The following is a 23,588-nucleotide window of genomic DNA, read 5'->3' as shown; positions in this document are numbered from 1 at the left end:
TATGGATATTAGGCGGTACAGCACTCTATGGATTTTGTATTGATAGTACAGAATCTTAATAGAAATGGGCTGCTATATATATGATCCTATATATATATATATATATATATATATATATATATATATATGCTACTCAGGTTATTGTCCACACCTTTAAATGCATTTTGGAAAATAAATCAGTCATATTTAAGTGCATTTATGCCCTGCCTTTAGACCCCACATTAGTTTTATCATCAATTAATTAACAAGGAAAAATAATAACTTATTATTACTAGTATATAGTATATACAGAAATGTTTTAACAGTTTTGTTTTTCTTGAATTACCAATAACTTTACATTTGATGGCATCTTCTAGTTCCTTTTTTTATTACAAGAATCTGCCTTCTTTCGTTCCATTCTGTAACATCTTTTACTCATCCTAATTGATTACTTATCCTATGTGATGGTCAGATGGATTACACTAGCAAAGAAGATCGACCCGAGAGAAATTCTGAATTTACCAAAATAACATGAAGAAGGAACGTTCAGTGGCCAGAAGATGTCTCCCTTATTCCAACAGAATCCTAGCAGATGTTTCTATGCCTCATATAGAACATCGCTCTCTGGGAGTCATTCCTTTTAAGGTGAGACCCACGGGGACATGAAGCTTTTAATATATTCCTAAGAATTTGAAAATTCCAAATAGTTGCTACATGAACTTTAACGGTAACTGGATTTGGAAAAATATCTAGTTTACTCTGTTCTGTATTAATTTCAGCAGATTTTGTTTCCTGACCTTTTGGTTTGGACAAAATTCTAACGAGTATTCAATTTCAAAACAAACACTGGAGCAATATTTTCAAGGAAGGAGAACCCTGCAACTTTAAAGACTGATATTTCATTTACCGCAGCATCATTGTAGGGCTTTGTAAGAGATCCAGACTAGATTTTGGATTGAAGGACCACTATCACTGTGCTCTGGGCAGGCTACATGGTATGGAATGGAATTTCATCAAAATTGGTTTTGATGAACTGATCCCTCAAAGTAAGGAAGGTAAAGTAGCTGTAGAATATCACCTAGTTTGAATGTCAGTGCTGGGTAACCTAAGTTGGGTAAACTTTCAAGGAAAAAGCATCTGCTCCACCAGGTGTGGGGACCAGTGGCGTCTCCAGCTTTCATATTTAAGGGGGGCACATGGGGAGGTGGGGAGGAGGCGTTATAAAACGCTACATATATATATATGCGTTAGACATACATAATATGTACTTATCTCTTTGAAGCAAAGACTATGATTAAAATTAATATTAGACCCTGTTGCCAATATATTAATATAAGTCCCTGCTGACAATATATATATATATATATATATACATACATACATACATATATATATATATATATATATATATATATATATATAAATATTTGCCCCTGCTTCATATATATGTATATATATATATATATATATTAGACCCTGTTGCCAATATATATTTTAGTAAAAAAATTGGATCCTACGCAAGCATTTCCTTTTCCTTGGGCCACGCTCCACGCTCACTAGCATGCAATCACTCCATCCGCTACCACAGCAAAAAAAAATATTTGTCACACTGACTGCAGATCAGGGGAAGACTGTGAGAGTCAGTGCAGTCTTCCCTCTTTCTGACTGCACCGTGACATTTAGAGGTCCTCTCCCTTGTAATCATCCCCAGAGTCCCTTTGTCCCCTCATTCACTAAACCGCACCGCTTTTTTACTTACTCCCTGTAGTTCAGGTATAGATCAAATAAAAAACACGTGGAAACAGCATGTGCAACTGAATAAGACATAAAAACCCTTAATTTGCAGGTATAGATAAATAATGTATGAAACATTGCATTGCATGTTTAGATCAACAAAACACACAAACCCAGCATTTCAAGTATAGATCAACTGGAAATCACATGTAAACTCAGCACTGGTATAGATCAAATAAACAACACATGGCATACGCCATCTTTGTCCCATAAACACGATACCTGTGCCATCTTTGTCCCATTAACACTCTGCCTGTGCCATCTTGGTCCCCAATGCTTAAACCAGGGCTTGACAAATTTGTTTCGAATCTAGGAGCCAGCTAACAAAAGGTAGGAGCCAGGATTTGTTTTGCCCTACACTCACACCTTGCCAAAGCACTTTGCCCCGCACTTATACTTTGTCCCGCACTTATAGTTTGCCCCAGCACTTTGCCCTGCACTCACACTTTGCCCCAGAACTTAGTCTCACACTTTGCCCCAGCACTTTGCTCTGCACTCACACTTTACCCCAGCACTCAGTCTCACACTTTTCCTAGCACTTTGCCCTGCGCGCACACTTTCCCCCAGCACCTTGACCCTGCACCGCACATTGCACTCGCACGTTGCACTCGCACACATCAGATATGTACTCGTTCCAAGTAGCAGAAAAGGTTCTGCGAGGAGCAGAACTTTCTTGATCCAAGTGCTTCACATCCGGCACTCACCAAGGACACGTGACTGCGTGAAGGCGGAGACTGCAGAGCGCGTAGCAGAAGCGGAGAAAAAATCGAAGAGGAGGTGACAGCTTAACAACGAATCGGTCATTTGGCTAATGGATAAAAAAAACAATTTTCGTTATCGATTATTATCAATTTTATCAATTTGTTGTTGCAGCCCTACATCAGATGCAGCTAGGGATGCCTCGAAGTGAAAATTCTGGACCGGAACCGAAAATTGAGGATTCACTTTTAAAAATCCAAAAAAAATAACCACACTTTTAATACATAACACACCAAAACTGTCCAAAAAATCAACAACAATATTATGACAGCAATCACAGTCTTGCCTAGACATACCCAGGTTCCAGCATGTACTGGTTGCCTGGGCATGATAGAAGTGTGATTGCTGTTAATCATGTATTAATATTGTTATTGCATTTTTTTGTCCTATTCTGATGTGTTACTTACTTTTAATAAAAGTGTGGTAGATTTTGGACAAAAAATCAATAACAAAAAAAAAAAATATATATATATATATATATATATATATATAGTACATGCTGAAACTTGAGTATGCCTGGGCATGATAGGAGCTTGATTGCTGTTAACAATTATGTATATATGTTAATATTGATATTGATTTTTTTTGTCCAATTCTGTCCAAAATTGCTAACAGCAATCACACTCCTATCATGCCCAGGCAACCAGTACATGCTGATACCTGGCTTGCTGCCCCCTTGTGTATTGATGCTGCAGATCACTTACAGCCCCCTGTGCCATGGTCCTCACCCCACTTACACAACCATGCTATCACACACACTCATTCATATCCTCATTCATACACCCTCCTTCACCCCCTAACCTGCACTGCAGATCTCTCACCCGTAGACTCGCTGCTTCTCTCTCTGCCTCTCTGCACGAACTTCTTTTGTTCTGCCCACTTATGTAGAAGTCCTGCTGTGGGAGTGCAAGGCTTCTGTCTTCCTGCTCTGCCGTGGTGCGCGCTGCTTCACTGCTGAGCGCCAGAATATGATGTCATATTCTGGCGCTCAGCATGAAATGCCAGCACTGCAACCAAGGCAGAGGCCTTGCAGAGGAGAGTAAGAGGCGCGGAGCGGTTGCTGAAAACTTATTCCTGAGAAACCACTCGGTGCCTCTCTCTCTCTCCTCCGGCTGTGCAATAAAAAAAAGATGCCGTTTCAATTGGGGAGCACATGAGGGCAAAGCATGATGTGGGGGGGCATGGCCCCCTCTGGCCCCCCTGCCGACGCTACTGACGTAAGGAGAAGGAAGTAAACAAAGTTACTGTGAAAATGATTCTGTTACTGTTAGGGTCATAAGTTTTGTAACAATTTGTTACAATATGTCAGTGATAATTCCAACCTCTAATATGATTGGTCTGTACACTCTCTTTTAGCTTGTATGAGGATGAAAAAAAGAAAAGGAGAGACCATATGTGTCTCATACAAACTCTGTAAACTACAGTGATTCCACCGTTCCTCTACAAACCCTACAAGAACTTCCAGATGGTTTTAGCACTTTTTGAGACGATGCTGATAAGTTTAAAACAAAAATTAGACAAAAGCAGGCAAAAGATATGATGACCAAATGAGAAATGGTGTCCCATTATCTAGATGCATCCAAACATGTGAGTTGTTATTTTTTACTTTGCCTTTTCCCTGTATATATATGTATATATATATATATATATATATATCCGTCAATTTTGTAAGCTTGCAGCAGGTCTCTCTCTACCTAATGAATCAGTTTGTCTCAGTCTGTCAATTCTCGTCTTGTCATACCCCTTGAATATATGTATTGTATGAGGCGCTGCGTAAATTGTTGGTGCTATATAAATAAAAGATAATATAATTATTACTTTAGGTTATATTATATGACTCAAACAAATAAATATTTCTGCACTTTAATAAGAAGTCCTGCTCCTATTATCTCCATGGATGTCTAATTGCAGTCTAGGATCAGCACCGGGGCAAGTAAGTTTATGGATTAGAGCAACGGTGTCCAAGTTTTTTCTTAGGTGGGCCACTTCATCATATATGTGTGTCTGCTGCCCTCATTTTTCACTGAGAGAAAATATGGCCTTTAATTAGATATGCAGATTGAAATAGAGTTAATAACATAAAACCTTTACTTTTCCTCTCACTGATTTCTGGGCCTAGAACTGTGTTCACCATAATGCTCCCACACCCTTGTGTATTGCTCCCAGCTAGCCCCACATTGTATGTTTATCCAACCACCCTCTCCCCCCATTTAGTATTGATTTATGTGATGCCCTCAGCCAGCACTCCTCACGCACTTGCATACCCCCCCTTTAGTATCATGTCAGCCCTGGCATCCAGATTGCATCCACATGACCTATCCAAGCACAGGACATGTCCCGTTTGCCCCCAAACAGCCTGCCTGTGGTATCCTATCCTCAAACAGCCCCCCTGTGCCATGCTCCCAACCACTTACACATCTATGCTATCACACACCTATTCATTAATTTACTCATTCACAAACATTCATTCACGTATTTACAAATACATTCACAGATATTTATTCACAGATGCTCATTCATTCCCTCAATGATGCATACTCATTCATACAACCTGGAACTCTCTTGGTGCCGCTTGCAGACTTCCACAGGGGCCAACGCTCCCTTTTGGATTGTTCGCAACCTCTCTTGTACCGCACAGGGGGACCAGGAATGGAGCAGAGTCATGTGATGCGATGTAAATACACATCAACGCACAGGTGAGCAGCAGGACCCTTGTAATCCTACAATAGCTGTGGCCCTGGCTGCAGATCTCACGTGGGCTGCACCTCGAGGTCCGGCAGGCTGCAGGTTGGACGCCCCTGGATTAGTGTGCCTTACATTCTTGGGACATTATATATATATATATATATATATATATATATACTGAGGATTGGGTTGACAGTACTTTTCAATATCCAGATCTACAGCTTTAAACATGATACCTTATTTCCAATAATAAATATATATTTATGTTCAACACAATTCATTGTGTGTACTGCAGACAAGAAGTTTTGCTCCTTAACAGATAAGCATGTTCATTGAGATCAAACTTTTGTCATGTAAATTAAATACAACTTTTTCTCCAGGGCATGAACAGAAAGCAGAGCACCAGATATAGAGTTGCAGAAGCAAATATTCTTTCCTGCTTAGAATCCTTGAGAGTCTCCCTCAATAACAACCCTGTCAGGTGAGCTGCTCGTAATCTAAATCTATAGAACATAGAAACCTAACGTCTTTTAGAGTGACAGTGAAACACAACCCTTAATGCTACTGGCACGCATATAGCATTGCTAAACATCCTACTTAGCAGAAATGTTAAAATACCACAAGCTTTCTTTAACAGCGAAGCCAGTGCCGAATTACGTTTTTATTATTTTCTCCAAGGTTTTTTATTTATGTATGCCACGTTTGAACCGGTGTTACTAGTGTACTATTTGATCAATAGTTCCTTTGCACTAGAACTACCCTAATTTGACTATTTGGACTTACCCACCTTTACATTTTTTAATGCATACGTAATAAATGGTATTTGATCGTTTTTTTTAAATCAATTTCTTCAGTGTTTTGGGATTTAATTTCCACTTTTTAGTTTGCCCCCCACTATTCCAGATTAGTAAGGGGCAGGTGGCATCTTTTTTTTGGTTCAATAATGTTGAGCAGTCTGTTATTGCTACTTATTTATTTTGTAACAAAACCAATGGGACATCGGTAATCATTGGAAACATATTGGTAACACTGTCCTTGTGTATCATTGCTTTGCTGGTTTTAAATTTTGTGTTTTATTGCAGCTGGGTGCAGAATTTTGGCGCAGAGGGCCTTTCAGTCCGAAGACTGCAGAATGAACCACCAATGTAAATTGGGAAATGAATGGGGGGTTTTAAGATATGAGCAAAGAGAAATATTTATTCAGCACCATGTATTTGCTAAAATTGTCCATGTTAAGTGATATTCTTGCATCTAGTTGCATGCGGAGGGGATTGTTTTGCTATTATGTAGGCGCTTTCAATGAACTCAGCATTGGCCATGAATGGAGAAGATTAGCCCAATTCCCGACACATCTCCAGTATTACAACATAGAAAAAAATATATATATAGGAAGTATTAATTCAGAGTGGCTGGTGGATATATATTGTTTCAGTACGAGTGGCAGATATTGATGAAATTGATGATACTTGCATAACATATAATAAACATTGTGTTTTATTAGTTTGTTTCAGCCAAATAACAGCATCCACAGATACATATAAGCTTAATTGACACATTCTATTGGTGGTAAACAAATTTGCATAATGGACACTGGCATTATAATGGCCATATGGAAATCAAGTAATTGCCATTTATAGATAAATCAACATTGTGGATACGTTTTACAGTTTGTTTATCAAAGTAACAGAGATTACAGTATTTTTGAGCTTTTGCAGACTGTGTTAAGATGAATATATGGTTGTTTAGGTTTGATGCTGTTTTTTAAAAAGTTTTGTTATTAAACATGCTTACTTATTTCCTCCTAGCTCCAGAGATGGAAAAAGCCAACATGAGATCATTAGGTGTTTGAAAGCTTTTATGAACCACAATGTAAGTAAAAAAAAAAAAATCTTGAATAATCCCTGAAATTTCTGTAGACATTATCCTTTACATTATTAAGGGTTATCGGTGAAAGTTGTACATTGGTTGATAGTGCTGATTGCCCTAAGCCATCTTTTATTTTGTCTTCAAAAGCACCATTGCATTTACATGGTCTTGTCTAAAAGTTCAACAGCTGGCCACACAAGGCATTTCTTTCAGGAAGGCATTATATTGTACATGTCCACGACCAGCACCTGTAAAGTGCAGCATCTATAGATTTACAGAGAGGAATGGGTTACTTAGTGCTTGCTTATCAGTTACTCACTAAAAAAAGTATGCTTCATGGGAAGCCGGCCAATGTGGCAATATTAGTGGCCTTAAGGCAACTAACTGAGAATTAAGAAAATTTACAGAGAAAGCATATACTTAATGAAGTCGTAGTGGGTTAAATTGAGAAAACGTCCCCTTATCTGATTATGTCATATTTTAGAGATGGGACAGACTCGCAATTAAATAAACATTTATTGAGGTTAAAAAAAACCCCAAAAACTCTGGTTTTGTTGATGTTTTACAAAATTAAGTAATTTTGTCTTTGTTGTAGTATGGAATAACAACAATGCTGGAGGCAGAAGACGGTGTTCTGCTATTGGCAAGAGTCGTGGATCCCTCTTTGCCTGCTATGATGATTGAAGCCTCCGTCTTCCCGCTCTGCCGCGGTGCGCGCTTCACAGCTGAGCTGTGAATATGATATTCCATATCATGCTGAACGCCGGCACCGCGATGGAGTCACGGAGAGTGAGGGGCGCAGAGCGGTTGCTGAAAACTTCACGAGCGACCGCTTGGCGCCCCTTACCGGGACTTAAATTAAAACACCGGGGTTTTTTTGTTTTAACTTTATTTAACATTCTCTGTGTTAAATAAAGTAAAAAAACTTTATTTAACATGGAGGATGTTAAATAAAGTTAAGAAAAACAAACAAAAAAAACAACAATGTTTCAATTTAAGTCCCGAACGGCGCCCCTGTTGCACAGGTCGCACACCCCTAAGGCCGGCCCTGTCAGCAATCTATTATGATCATGTACCATTTCCCCTGCTTTGCTTTGACACATTTAAATAAGTTGAGTCCGCCTGTTGGCAGTTACATACACCGGTATATGAAAGGCCCTGGAGTTTGTTATAGAGATCCACGGCTGAGATGTTATAAACTATCCACAGGACAGCGCTCGGGGCAGAAGGCTGCGGCAAGGCGTCCAACGAGCCAAGCTGAGCTCAACTAGATCCACAGTTCTGCATAGAAACATTAAACCGACAAACACAGATTGTTTAACAGTCAAACCTGGAGTTGTAACGGCTAGAAAAATAATACTGGACGCAACTTCCTGTTTAGGATAATGTTAAAAACAGAAGTAAATCCTTTGTAGGCATGTTTTTCGTTTAATTTCCCTGTTATTAACTAACTGGGGGTTTTCTAAATATTATCAAACTCCAAAAAGAATAATACATATGTGATACTGTGATAAATATGTAGAATTTGGTAAAAAAACAAAAACCTTAAAGGTTCACAAAAATGATTGTGCTGAACGAGCAGGATTGGGCGTATCGTGATGGCGGTTTAAATTCGTTTAGGCCCGAACGTGTTCTTCAAGCTCTTACAGAGAGAGCAGAAATGGATGAAATGGAGCGCTTCAAGCCTCTGTTGGATGGATTAAAACCTGACACTTCTGTGGCGCTCAAGGTGACGACACAATTTATTTGGTTATTATCTTTGCTGCTGGTTACGAAATTCGAAATGACTTCTCAACTGCCGTTAAACATCACAATACCACAGTTTTTTTGTACTTTTAATCAATTCTCATGCATGCCATGTTTACTCCTAATTATAGGCGAGATTCTGCCATCTAAATCACTCTGCTCTCCTCAATCGCTGCCATTTTTGAGCAGCCCTATGTATCTACAGACCAATAGTACCTAGTAGCACCGGCTACTACAATAGAAAGCCCAGATTTTGTGCAAATACAAAAACATAGCCGCGGTTTATTAACACTAAAAAACCCTCGTTGACGAAAGAATAAGAGATCTGAAGTTTTAATGCAGACGAAAACATCCTCATCTCCAAGGATTACATCATAGAATTCCAAACTGTGCTTTGCGCTGTGACCTCACGTGTTATGTTTTTCAGTCCCACACACTTGTTGTTGTATCTCCAGGTGAGCTGTATGCTGTTGATCAACGCTTTAATCAGCCAAGAACTGGACTTTCGTTGATATACCAAGTGAATTGATGAGCCATGGATTGAATCACATGCTTAAGGTAACTGAATTTCAGGTTCTTGGGCGGTTGATTTGTTTTTATTTACTGAATTTATAACAGAAATAGACAAACTAAGATGGTTGGAGCAGTGATAAACAACATTTAATGAGGCTTGTAATGTGTTTCATAGACGGGGCTCCAAATACCTGGCATCCTGTATTATATGTAATCATGTTCTCTTAGTAACCTTACATTGGCAAAATATAAAGTATCATTTTTATCTTAGTTACATGACGTTGTTACTTGCCTCTCACAATTAAATACGCTTATAACTTATTAAATAACATACCTTTTTGCTTTTAGGACCTCCAAGAACTGGAGAATGATGAGCTAAACGTACAACTTAGCGTGTTCCTAGAGCACAGTGAATTTGACTCCGATGACTTGAGGACCCGCTTAGACGACATCCGTGTCGAGATGGAATATCCTTTTATTACCTAAGCGTCTTAAAAGACTTCTGTTCTGTTTGCTTAAAATGGCATCGTTATTGCCATATTATATATGAACTATTTTACTCTAAAAGATGGATCGCAATATTACTATACTGAAAACTTTGAGGGTGTACTAATAGCGGCGCGGAATGCCATGGATGAGCAGTGCTTTCAAGTTAAATAAAGCTCCAAAACCCCCCCAAAAGGCATTATTGTCGCTTTATTGTCTACAAATATGTGATTATTATTTATTGTTTTATATAGCGCCATCAAATTCCATAGCGCCTTTACATTTTAGTTGTATTTACTAAACGGTGAGAAATATTTCATCAAGCCTACGAACAAGGAAACGTTTTGGTTGAAGAGAGAATTATATATTTGTTTGAAAACATTTATTTTTTTGCGTTTTATCCTTAATGTTTAATTTACTGACTTCAATGATGTTTTCCAAGTTCTCTTGAACACGGTGAAGGACTCCACAGCAGAGCCGTTCTTCCTTTCCATTTTGCAACATCTTTTACTAATCCGAAATGATTACGATGCCGGGTATGTTGCTGTACAAGTTTTTAATCTTTCCTATTTAACAGAGTTGAATTGGAGAAGCTAATATTTACAATGGATTCATTTATTTGCTTTATATTGCTGTTGTATTGGAATATTTTTCATTAAATAAAAATATGGAACACAATACCATGTTTTAATAAGTTAATATCTTAATATACCTCTGTAATGCGTTATGTTTATTGACCCTATAGATTAATGCAAAATTGTACTTTCTATGCTCCCTTATTTTTTTTTTTTGCACATATTGTTCCATTTTTCCTTTCATTTAATTAAACATGGCACCTAATTTTTCAAGAGTAAGCCTCAGACAGGCATGTTGCCGTTAATAAGTGTATCTACATTTCCGCACTTACTAACCGCTGGATCATGACCGTCCCGTACACAGGACCAAATGGTTTGGTCATGGCAGACCCCTCATTCCTGCTTGTCCTGCATGCGTGCCCACCGTGTTGCTGTCGATGAGTCTGTCATGCTGTCGGTAGAAAGCCACTGAGAGAAAGGCTTGTGCTTTCTCCTCTCCGTGGTTCTCTTTAGGCGGTTATGTGACATTGTCACCAATGGACAGCCCGCACCCCACCAGTGATGGCTCAATCTGCACCCAACCCTGACAAATCATACCTTAATACTATAGTGCGCTGATGTAGGTTATGTGCATTCATAGCCCTGACCAGGTTGCAAACGCGGTCCAGAACTCCAGACTGCAAACAAGTTTCTGCACCATAATATCACTGACCATAATTTGCTGTTTGATGCATCTGGCACACTGTGGAAGATGTTTGTGCTCCGATATACTATCCTTCATTACTACAAAATATCAATTCCCACATATGGCTTATGAAATAAGCTTTATCAAGGCTTTATATTTTCTAAGCCCCAGGTCATGGTACCTAAAATTGATGTGAATGAGCATCTTATGAATACTTTGGTAAATGGGTTCGAGTACATGGACTTCACCTATTAGTCGTCTTAGAGTTGTGGCTCATGAGAAGCCTTCCACACCCAAGTTGGGTTTCCTTATGTTCCTTGAGGGAACTGCGGAGGGGAATTGCTGCGTGTACCCCGAGAAGTAATCACATCTTGGTTATTTTCAGTATTGCTTAGGGCTTTATGAATAATCTTTATGTTATAAAAGAGCTGAACGGTACCATTTCAGTTATTCTATACAAAATCTACCATTATGTCTCTCAAGAGAATTAGAAGAATTTTCATGATTATTTCAATAAAAACGCTTTCTGCAAGTCTTTCTTATTTTTTTTTTAACTTTTCCAGACCTCAGTACTACAAGTTGATAGATGAGGTTGTGTCTCAGATAATTCTTCACAAAAATGGAGCTGACCCTGACTTTAAACCTTTGAGCATAGACATTGAATATTTAATTGGTAAGTGCCTTAACAGGATTTATTATACATTCTGCTTCTTATATGGGTTCATTTGCTTGTATTTGCGTTGAGTGCTGTATTCAGGTGCATTAAATGTTAAACTTAACACTTTAGGTATCACCCCAGAGCAGTGAAATGGAAAATGACAAAATCTAACGTCGGGTGGGCATGGGTTCAGAGCCTCGTGACTGCATCTTAGGTCCCGATTTATGTATCCTGCTCCATAATCTTCTTCCATACCGCCCTGGAAAGCTTTTCAGCAGGCAACTAAGTGCCAACATACGCATATATAGCTTTACCAATGGCAGACTCAGACTGCATTTTCACAACTAAAAAAAAATATTGTGTTTGCAATCATTTTATAGATTATTATATTTGTTTTTTTGTTTTATTTTAACACAGATCATTTAATTGATAAAAAGAAAGTGGAAGAGAGTGAGTTGAAAGCTAGAGATCTGGTTAAAAAGGTAAGAAACGGGCTGCAATTGAATTATATACAAAACACAATAACGACAGGGACTGGATGAGTACGCACTCTTCTACCTAATTCACTTTCCATGCCCAAGTTAGTTTTGCTGGGTTAGATTTTGCACTACAGCATTCTGATGGTGACCTCCCGGGTTATTCGGGTATTAAATGCCGGTAGATGCCCTGTCAACACTGCATGTTTCCTGATTCTGTCTCAGTACATATACTTTTTAACGAATATTGTGATCAGGGACTCTACTGCCTTTGATCAGAGAGAGCTATGATCAAGACTTTCTATAAAGTGTGCGGCCCAACATACCGGTTTATTTCAATCATTTGAGCGGAGTTTTGCTACCAACGCATCTCTTAACTCTTTGCATCTGTGTAGCTTTGAACCCAGCAGCACCTTCATCACGACCCGGTTCTGATGCGGTCACTATAAGGAACTTTTGGTTTTTCACAAAGAAATTCCAATTACGATCATTGAAAGTTCATCAATATCTGTATTCCATTATGTTCTTCCAAATGGGTTGACAGTTTTTGATAAAGGGATTATTTAATGAATAAATGCATCTTGCAACATATTTTCCTTGTTTCTCAACATTTTCATTCTTGGTGTGTCGGATGGCGGTTCCGTTATTGTAATATTTGCCCTCATACAATAAGTTTGAAACTTTATGTTGTGTATTGAGAGGATATATGAAGTAAATTTTTTTTCTTTTTACGTTTGCTTCCGGCAGCTTGATGCAGAGCTAACTGCGCGGCATGAACTCCAAGTGGAGATTAAGGCCAAAGAGAGTGACTTTGAGCAGAAACTGGCAGAACTTCAGACAGACAAACAAACTTTAGATCGGGAAAATAATCAAATTGCGGCAGAGAAGAAGAACCTGGAAGCTGACAATGCTCTGCTTAGAGACGAGGTAACATTTGTACCAAACTAAACATCTATCAGTTTCTTCTTTTATGAAATGCCCAAAGGTGGCTGACAATGAACCTTTTAAATGTAGGAGCTATAGAAAGGTCCAGCTTCTGGTTATAAGTTTATTTTTAGGAACCAGTGGCATCTTTACCGCTTACATGACTGTAAAACTCAGAATATGTTGACATATTGTGCACTAGCAGGATTATACCGCTTCATATATTTACAAGGCATTTTACTTTATTATTGTTGCTTCCTTTTTCGTCAGTTACTGAAATTTGGAAACTAAACAAAGCTTTCGCCTCCACGGAGAATGGAAACATTAGAATTACACAAAGTCAAATAAAAAAAATGTATATTAATCTAAACCTAGGAACTTATTATTTAAGCATGCCCTTGAGAGGTAGACAATGTGCCATAGGTGGTAGTCTCACCATTTGATTCCCTTGTACTTTGTCTTTTGGGGGGGGGAGTAGAAACCCTGGAAATCATTGGTAGGTTATTAAATTGTTTTTCAGGATGGATTGGGTTTAGTGCAAATACAATTTAGCTGTTTGAAATTTTAAGACTATTTTGATATATTGTATTACATTTTTTTCTTTGCAGGTTGCCAAACTGTCAAAAGAGGTAGAAGCCATGAAAAAAGAAATGGCCAACATGTCATCCTCCGTTACTGTTGTTCCTATTCCACCACCACCACCATTACCAGGAACATCTGCCCCTGCTCCACCACCTCCGCTTCCACCTTTCATGCATGGAGACACTGCTCCACCAGCACCTCCGCTACCACCCCAACTTCAGGGTGCTGGTGATCCACCACTTCCTCCACTGCCAGGTGCCCCTGTTATTCCACCACCTCCGCCACTCCCAGGCATACCTGGTGTTCCACCTCCACCACCTCTTCCAGGAGCACCAATGGTCCCGCCACCACCACCATTGCCTGGAGTTCCTGCATTACCTCCACCTGCAGCGCCTATTCTACCTTTTGGATTAGCTCCAAAGAAGACATACAAGCCAGAGGTGCAACTAAAACGCCCAAACTGGTCAAAGGTATGACTAATAACACTAAACCGAAGCCAGCGCCATAGTAACGGACAATTCATCACATTTCACATGAACTGTGCAAGCAGTGGGTATCTAAATAATTAAATTAATGCTGTTAACTATGTTTCATGTGTTATTTCTTAATCAATATTTCATGCTCATTAATATTGAAAAGAAGTTTCTAATAGACCAGCCAGTACAGAAAATGATGTTGCCACGTGTATCCAACAATTTCCCTTTACTTTATGTCCATAGTAATTATCTTGCTTCTCTCAGCCTCTTTAACCCATCACATTGCATGTATTTTTCTTTCCATTCATTCACACGACAAAGTTCTGAAATTAGTCCAGATTTGGTTGCATGTACTTGTTATATCAAAAGTTTTACAAGCAATGGCTCTTTTTCAGATTGCTCCAACAGCGCTCTCTGAAAATTCATTTTGGATCAAGGCAAAAGAAGACCGATTTGAGAACGACGAGCTGTTCGCGAAAATAACTCTCACCTTTACTTCCCAGACCAAGCGTGAGTGATAGCATTAGTTTTCTTACACTTCTTAAACTGAAGATTGCATTAGACGTAGTGACTGACTGTATCTGGCAGTTACATTGCATATTATGCATATATTGTGTCCGTGTACAGATTGTAAGTGCTCCCTAACTACTACAGTTATTGTAGTAATGACAGGTGTTCTTGTTTTGCACATCCTATATAATGGATATTGATGCTGCTCTAAGATGAGAATTATTTATCATTTATTGATTTATATAGCAGCATCATATTCCACGATGCTGTACAATTTTCTGCGTAATCAATGTTAAGTTTAATCAAATGAATAGTAAAAAAAACTTTCTTGGCTATATTTAGTTCTTTTTATCCTGTGTTTTCAGCAAAAAAAGACCAAGATAGTGACCAAAAGTCTGAAGTTAAGAAAAAAACTAAAGAACTCAAAGTACTAGATCCAAAGAGAGCCGGAATTCTTGGTAAGTATTTATATTTCCCTAAATAATTCATGTAAACCCCTTAAGGACCAGAGATATTTTACACTATAGGACCAGAGCTCGTTGGTGGTTTTACTACGTCTTTATTCAACCTTGATTTCCCTCTTTCTTATTTAGTGTACCCAAACAATATACATATATTATATAAAATTTAAAGAATAGGATACAGAAACCCTCACACATTTATTCGGTGTTACTGTATAAATACCAGCTGTGTACAAAATACAAATTTTACTACATTTTTGTTTGTTTTTTCAACCCAACATATCCTTAGGTTACTAATTAACCCACAAAAACTACACAATATTAACTGTATTAATATTAAATATTAAAAGTATAAATTAAAAGATAACCCCCCGGGGTCAAGTAAAATAAAATAATAAAAAGCTCTCTGTATCTCCCTGAATCTCTGCAAGTTCTGCCTTTGTCTTTTATCTGTAGAAGTGATCACATACACGGAAAGTGCCGGAAATTTGCTGTAGACTGACAATTTCAGTCATAAAGCGGTCTTTGGTCCTCTAAGGATCTTTTCTTGGTGATGGTTTAGGGGATTCAAAAGAATTGTAATGAACACTGGTGGAATCCTGAAAATTAAAATAACAAAAAAATCTTGACTAGAAATAAAACCTAGGATTAGAAGGACCTGATGTGTTTTTCCTGACCTGTTTCATGAAATGTAACTCGTTTCCCTCTGCTCTCAGCAATCTTCCTTGGTTCGTTCCGCATGCCGTATCAAGAAATAAAAAATGCGATTCTAGAAGTCAATGAGAAAGTATTGACGGAATCTGTGGTTTCGGTGAGTTTTTGAATGCATCAAAGAGACGTATAACACAAATGTTCATATAGTGAGATACGATTATATCTGATTTATTTTGCATTAACAAACCTTATCACCCATAGAACCTGATTACGCTGTTGCCGGAATCAGAGCAGCTAGAAAACTTAGCAGCGTTAAAGGATGAATATGATGATTTGTCAGAATCCGAACAATTTGGAGTGGTGGTAAGCAGAGTATTTGTTTTCTGCTGCTGCATCTGTTTTTTTTATTTTTTAGAATTGTTGTTAAACTTATCTGCTTCTAAATCTAATTATTTACGGATCTCACAATGACAAATGAATGCACAATGTCCACTTGTCCAGCTGTACCGGCAGGCCTCCTTTTCCTATATCTACAATTCCCGCTTCCTCCTGTCGGGTTGTCTTATCTCAATGAGAATATTAAGGAGATAGACAGCCCCTTCGGTGAAAAAAGTAATTGATGAGTTCAGAATAAAAGAATAAGTTGAAATGTGTCGTGTTTGTACAGAAGGGTTGTATTTGGTGTTTTTCATACATTTTCAGATGAGCAGCATCCCTAAGCTGCTACCGCGTCTAAACGCTATCCAGTTCAAACTTCTTTTTAACGAGCAAATTGAAAACATCAAGGCCACAATTGTGTCAATAACAGCAGCTTGTGAAGAAGTGCGCAAGAGTCAGAACTTTGCGACCCTGTTAGAAATTACACTGCTTGTCGGTAATTTCATGAATGCCGGATCCAGGAATGCTGGGGCGTTTGGTTTTGAAATTGGCTTCCTCTGCAAGGTAGGATTGTTACAGATCGATCTTTTTTTGTGTTTTGTTTTTCTTTTGCGTTTTAAGTCCTGAAACGTACATAGCCTAGAAATTGTGGGATTATACAGTAATATCTAGGTAAATACATGTACGTCCAAAGCATTTGCAATTAGAGATTACTCAAAATGTATAATACACAGGCTTAGATGACCTTTATTTGTAGGTTATTTCCAACCATACAATATCTGACCGTTTCACCTATATGAGCTTGTTGGACCATGGGCATTGCTACGTGTTGCCCCTTTGAAGCTTTAAAAGCATTCACCCTTCTAGAAAGGCTTTCCACAAGATTTTTAACCCATTCAACAAAAATAACATTTGTGAGGTCAGGCAATGCGGACAAGAAGTCCTGGCTCGTGGTTGGCGTTCCATCTCAAAGGTGTTTATTGGGTCAGGTCTCTGTGCGGGTCACTTGAGTTCATTCACACCAAACTTTTGACAACACATATGCATTGTTTGTTTACTGAAATTCCAAATACATATTAATTTTAATTTTTCCTTCCAACAAGATAAAAGACACAAAGTCTGCAGACCTGAAGACCACACTGTTACATTTCCTAGCAGAGTGCTGTGAACAAGACTACCCAGATGTACTTACGTTTCCAGATGAGTTGGTCCATGTGGATCAAGCCAGTAAAGGTATTTCACTCTTTTGTTAAGGGTGGTGTGGAGTGAAATTGTAGAGAACACAGTAATCAGAAGATGCATTTTCTTTAAATGTTTTGTGGTTTCGCTGTGTAGAAAGTAATCGTCTTGGTGATTTCAAAGCGTCGGGTTAAATTAATTAGCTTAGCTTAGTGAAACAGTAACAAATGTAAAGTTTATTTTTCAGAGTTTTCTTTTTTTTAAGTAATGAATAGATATTCCCATTTTCAGGTAGCTACTGCTATAAGGTAGGCCTTTTATTATTCATTGAGAGTAGAATAGTTGTATTTTGTACTTGCTAGACTGGGTTTTCTGAAGCACTCTTGATCATTGAAATAATTCTTAAACTAAAAATACTCTTATCCTATACTCATCACATTATTTATTTTTCTCTGAAAGTATCTGCTGAAACATTACAGAAGAACTTGGATCAAATGAAAAAGCAGATTTCAGACCTTCAACGGGACATTAAGACGAATGACGAAAAGGATACATTTGTGGAAAAAATGAGCATATCCTTTAAATCTTTAGAATCTTAAATAGAAAAGACATCGTGGTCATTCCTTGTTGGGTTTGTATAATATAGCCAAGCTAGAGCAGTGTAATGTAATCTTGCTCAGTTCACTGACTTACCGCACTTTAGGGGTGCTGGCGAGTAAGGACATCGTCACGGAACAAGCATTCCCCTGTTTATGTACGCTCGCTATGCGAGAACATATAAAAGCATGACGCCAGTTTGTCCCTGAACTAATTTACACATTCTTTTATTTTACTTTATTTTTATGTATTCATTTCGTTTGACATGATCCTTGACAGTTAAAATATACGTATTTGTGAAAGATGCTCAAGAACAATATACCAAACTACGTATGATGCATGCCAATATGGAGTCGCTTTTCAAAGAACTGGGGGATTACTTTGTTTTTGATCCCCAAAAAGTCACAATTGAAGAGTTCTTCCTCGAGTTACATAACTTCCGTAACATGTTTGTGGTAAGTTTATACAGTGTAGGCCAGGAGGTTTACACCTAACACTGGCAAGATATTAAATTGATTGTAAATGCAAATAGCAAATCTGAAGTACATTTTTCAGTGTTAAATTTGGATGTTTTGTGGTCCATTCACTAAAGTGTGAGCCGTAACTCACTAGCTTCATTATTATTATTCATGTATTGTAAAGCACTGTACTCGTTTCTCTGACCTAGTCTGGTTTAACTCCCAGAGTGTGTCTACATACACATGTCCTACCTAGCTGGTCCTCCGTGGTCAATTCCGTATGTCCGAAGTAGTGGCAATTCCCCCCCACCATGTGTAATTTTTTTTTAGTCAAATCTCCGTTTATTGACAAGTTATAACAAAGGAAATTTTTTAACCTGTTTTTGTACTTAAGACTTCTTATCTTGTCCCACGATGCAAAATTCACTTATCATTGAAAAGCTGGACTTTTGTGTAAAAAATGTTTTATAGTTTCGTGGGTAAACCATGATTAAGAGTTGTGATTAATCGAATGGATGGGAAGATTTAGAAAACCTTTTTTATTATGTATTGTACATAACCAAGCAAGCGCCTGCAGTGGGCCCTTCATACTGCACAATGAACTTAAAAGGTTCCTTTAATATGCGCTCTGTAATTAATCATTAAATAAAGCACTTATCTCAGGAATAAGCTGGAGACCCTCGCCTCTTTAGTAGCCCAACCCGTTTCAGGAAAGTCCTCCAGCTCAAACCAGTGGCAATCTTTCTGAGCGTACGTTAGACCCCCTCACAATGTTTGAAGAGCTAGCGCTCGAGCTGACAATAAGTATAAGACATTTTACAAGATGTGTTCTACTGAGCAGGGAAGAGGCACATGGACCATTCTGCAGAGATGAAATGGGCACCACACATACATTTAAAAGGACCTCTCAGCTATAGGATGAGCTTCAGATACTCATAATAACAAATGCATGTTTCTGGGAATAAACAGGTCTTGTAACGTGCCTATGAATTGTTTTTTTGAGTAGTTTTACAAGAAAACTAAAGAGGTACATGGCTGCCTGGACATGTTTTGCTGATGATTTTTGGAATAAAAAAGAGAAAATATCTTCTAGATAATCAACAGTGTTCAGTGTTTTTAATGGCCTCTTTTGCCTTAGAATTCCTTACCTCTGTTGAATGCTAGACCAGTTTTCTTAGATTTTGCTTTTATTAAGATTTCTAGTGACTTGTTATAGAGGTTTGGGATGCATATAACTTCCACGCTGTTACTTTCTTGTTCTCTGCAGCAAGCTGTCAAAGAAAACCAAAAGAAACGAGAAACCGAAGAAAAGATGAAACGAGCCAAACTGGCCAAGGAAAAGGCTGAGAGAGAGCGCCAGGAGAAACTAAAAGCGAAGAAAGAGCAGCCGTTTAACATCAATGCAGGTAATGGAATCAGTGAAGGTGTCGATAACACAGAAGTGCATGTTGGATCGAGACAGCTGAAGATTTGCACATGGCCACTGATGGAAAATCTGTTATTGTGGGTGTCTATAATCGCTGTAATGTAATTATGGGCATGGTGAGAGAAAAAAAAAGTTAAAAGAAATTCAGCAATTATTTATTTATAATAACGTTATTTAAAGCATTGCTTCAATTAAAATTGAAATTAAAAATACAAAGCAAGCTATAAGTATAATATACACACTAATAAGTTGCTGACTTCTAGTTTTTATTCATAACTAATGGGAAATCGAGTGTTGGGAACTAATGGGAAAACGTAAGAATCATTGCTTTACCATTTTAGAAACCGTAGCGATAACATACATTATTCGAATTTGCTGACATTTGTGTTTGATGTTATTTTTATATTTAATAATATTACAGAAGGTGATGAAACTGGAGTGATGGACAGTTTGCTGGAAGCTCTGCAATCAGGAGCAGCCTTCCGGAGGAAAAGAGGTCCAAGGCAGGGTAAGTAAAGGGTATCTACAGCTCCTGATCAAACACATAAGTGATCAACAATAACAGATTTACTTGCCATTTTTTAATTCTTATGCTTGTGGTTTTGTTAGTTTTATGGGTGAGTGTTTGCAGATGAGAACAAATCTGACAGCAAAGATACCGTATTTGCTCGATTATAAGATGAGTTTTTTTCCAGAGCAAATGCTCTGAAAAATACCCCTCGTCTTATAATTGAGGTCGTCTTCTAATCAGACCTCATTCTGCTGGGGCCGTGCTGCTTACCGGGCTTTGATGGCGAGCAGCGTCTCTGCTATTAGCAGCAGGAGAACAGGAAGCTAGCGCAGTCCTCACATAACTCTACCTCCTTCCTCTGGGGGCGGGGCCAGAGAAGTTGCTCGCACAGCCGGGCCCCTGCAGAAGTCTGCGAGTGGGAGATCTGCAGTTCAGGTAAGGGGTTGGGGGGGGTGAGGGGTTTGAGCGTGTGTGTGTGTGTGTGATTAATGGAATGAATGAGTATTTAAATGTTTGTGAATGAGTTTGTGTGTGTGATAGCATGGATGTGTAAGGGGGGTGGGGGTGGTAGCATGGCATAGGGAGGCTGTAATCACACTTCTAACATCCCCAGGTTCCAGCATGTACTGGCTGCCTTGGCTTGATAGGAGTGTGATTGCTGTTAGCAGTATATATATATACATATATATATCTCCAGAAATGCATTTTAACCCCCTATATGCCACTCAGCCCCATGATATGCCTTTTAACCCACTATATGCCAGATGGCATATAGGGGTATAAGGCATATCATGGGGCAGAGGGGCATATAGGGGGTTAAAAGGCATATCATGGGGCACAGTGGCATATAGGAGGGTATAAGACATTTCTGGAGGCAGAGTGGCATATAGAGGGTTAAAAGGCACATCATGGGGCAGAGTGGCAAGCCTGGGGGCAGATGTGCATAACTGGGGGGGGGCAGGTTGGCAAATAAAAGGAAATAAAAAATATATTTTTCTCAATCATAGCTTTTATTAAACATGAAAATTAGTTTACATGAATTAATATTTACTAGTAAAACTTTTTTCCTATAGGGTCGTCTTATATTCAGGCTTTTTGTTTTTTTCCTAAATTAATATTTTGATTTTGGGGGGGTCGTCTTATAATCAGGGTCGTCTTATAATCGAGCAAATGCGGTAAGTTCCAAAATGCTTGCTTTGTATGATATTAAAGGGTTAATTTGTCAATGTACATTAAACAAGTAAACTAATGCATACCGCTGTTATAGTACATGAGGTCTGCAGATAGTAATATAACTCTTTGGTGACTTGCCAACCTTTACATACCTGGGTATGGCATATTGAAAATCAAAACAAGTTAAACCCTTGCAGGCATCTTATGAATCTAGTACATGGCTTATTTCTTTGTTTTGTAGCCCAGATGAAAGTAGATGAGAGTAGAAATATTTTATTTTGGTTGAACTAACTTCAGCTGATGGGCTTCAAATACCACGCATTTTAAAAAATGTGTTCAAATCTTTTATTATATTGTATTTTGGCGTCTGCAGTCTCTCCGTGATTGTCTGACATCTGTTTAAAAGTATGCAGTACTTTAATAAAACCATTATATAATATTATATAATGTACAACTACACGGTGTCAGACTCATTACCAGACAGTGTTCCACTAGTTATACTGTAGGTTATTCTTTATATCTCAATTGATTTTTGCATTGCTTTGCAGCCAATCGAAAAGCTGGATGTGCCGTTACTTCTTTGCTAGCGTCGGAGCTTACTAAAGATGACGCCTTGACCACTGTGGCTGCAAAGAAGAAAAAGAACTCTGAGCCTGAATTAGTTGATATGGACATGGAAGTCCATGAAGACAACCAAGACATTCTTACACGCTTGGGTTAGCCGAGTATCTCGGAAGACACGTTCCGAAGAGTGTGGGAGATTGTAAATAATACTGTGGAATCCAGGATATTATGTCCTGCACAAAGTCACTTCCAAATGGTTACTGAGAGGAATGGGGATGGAACCTATGTCCCTCCTGAATTTATCTTCCATAACATCGAGGCCTTTCAGTGAACCTGTAATTACTTATTAATAAAATTATATAATTATAAAACAAATTTTGCATTATTTACATATGTTCCTAAGGTTCAAACTTGTACCTTGTTGTGCAAATCAAAGAGACCTTGGAATTGCAGTGCGGAGGGAATTTTGTTTCGGCAACCAAAGTCTGAAATAATGTTCACCGCCTTCATTGAAATATGTTATTCTTTTTGTGATTTCTTCTCAACAGAATATGGTGATATCACTTTAATGCCCATTTCCCATTCAGTTATTATCTTGACAGCAGGTCCTCTGCCTTATAGAATTCTGCAGGTCCTTGGATCAAAAACTTTAGATCAGCCGTTATACCTCCACGTGCACTTTGACTCGTCTTACCAGATCATTGAATTGGAAGCCCCAATATCTAAATGTAAAAAGCCCTCCTACTCTTTCTATTCACGAGAAAGTTAGTTATTTTACCAATTTACGCACCTCTGACACTTGTGAATCATAGGAAGGAACCCTGACTCTTGTATGTATATGATGAGACAGGCAGAAGACCGGTGATTTAACCCTTTGAGTGCCAAGGTGTTAGCATTCCTCACTGACCTCAGAAACACAAAGGTTAAAGTTCAGTCTATTACCTCTAATACATAGCGGTATACTTTGTGTTGTCCTTTCGCAGTGTAATGCATAAATCACATGTTCCCTGCTTACCTATTGCATTTCAAACCAGGGTTTTTATTTGACTTTTTTACCGCTGCTCAGCAATCTCTTTCGAAATGTATCTATTTTTGTAATTTTTTAAGCAAATAGTTTGAATGTAAACGCATTTAGTACAACATAGATCATCATATATCAGTTTAGACCATGTGTAAGCTAAAACATGGGGAGAGCGCACTATAGTTGGTCCTCGGTGAGCTGCAGCTCGTACCTCTCCCCTACCACTGAACCAGGCATCTGACTCGAGCCAGCAAAAAATACAATACTTAAAAATCCTAAAAGCTGAAAAATAAAAATGGATCAGATCTAATATATTAATAAGCTCTGGGACGGGATGCTAGTTCTTTGTTTCTTGTAATATTCTTTTTGTACATAATATTGTGCTAACATTTTCTTTGAATGCCCATGTTTTCTTCCAGCAGTGTTTTGAACTTGAGTAATAAAATATATAT

General features: G+C 38.3%; 1 pseudogene; it reads left to right on the top strand.

Annotated features, from left to right (window-relative positions):
• Nucleotides 1-510: 510 nt before the first annotated feature.
• Nucleotides 511-22,884, top strand: LOC128490363 (protein diaphanous homolog 1-like; annotated as a pseudogene).
• Nucleotides 22,885-23,588: the final 704 nt, after the last annotated feature.

This window comes from Spea bombifrons, chromosome 4 (assembly GCF_027358695.1).
Source record: "Spea bombifrons isolate aSpeBom1 chromosome 4, aSpeBom1.2.pri, whole genome shotgun sequence".
Lineage (NCBI taxonomy): Eukaryota > Metazoa > Chordata > Amphibia > Anura > Pelobatidae > Spea > Spea bombifrons.
The sequence above is the reverse complement of the archived record's forward strand: the minus strand, read 5'-3'. Positions and strand labels throughout refer to the sequence as shown.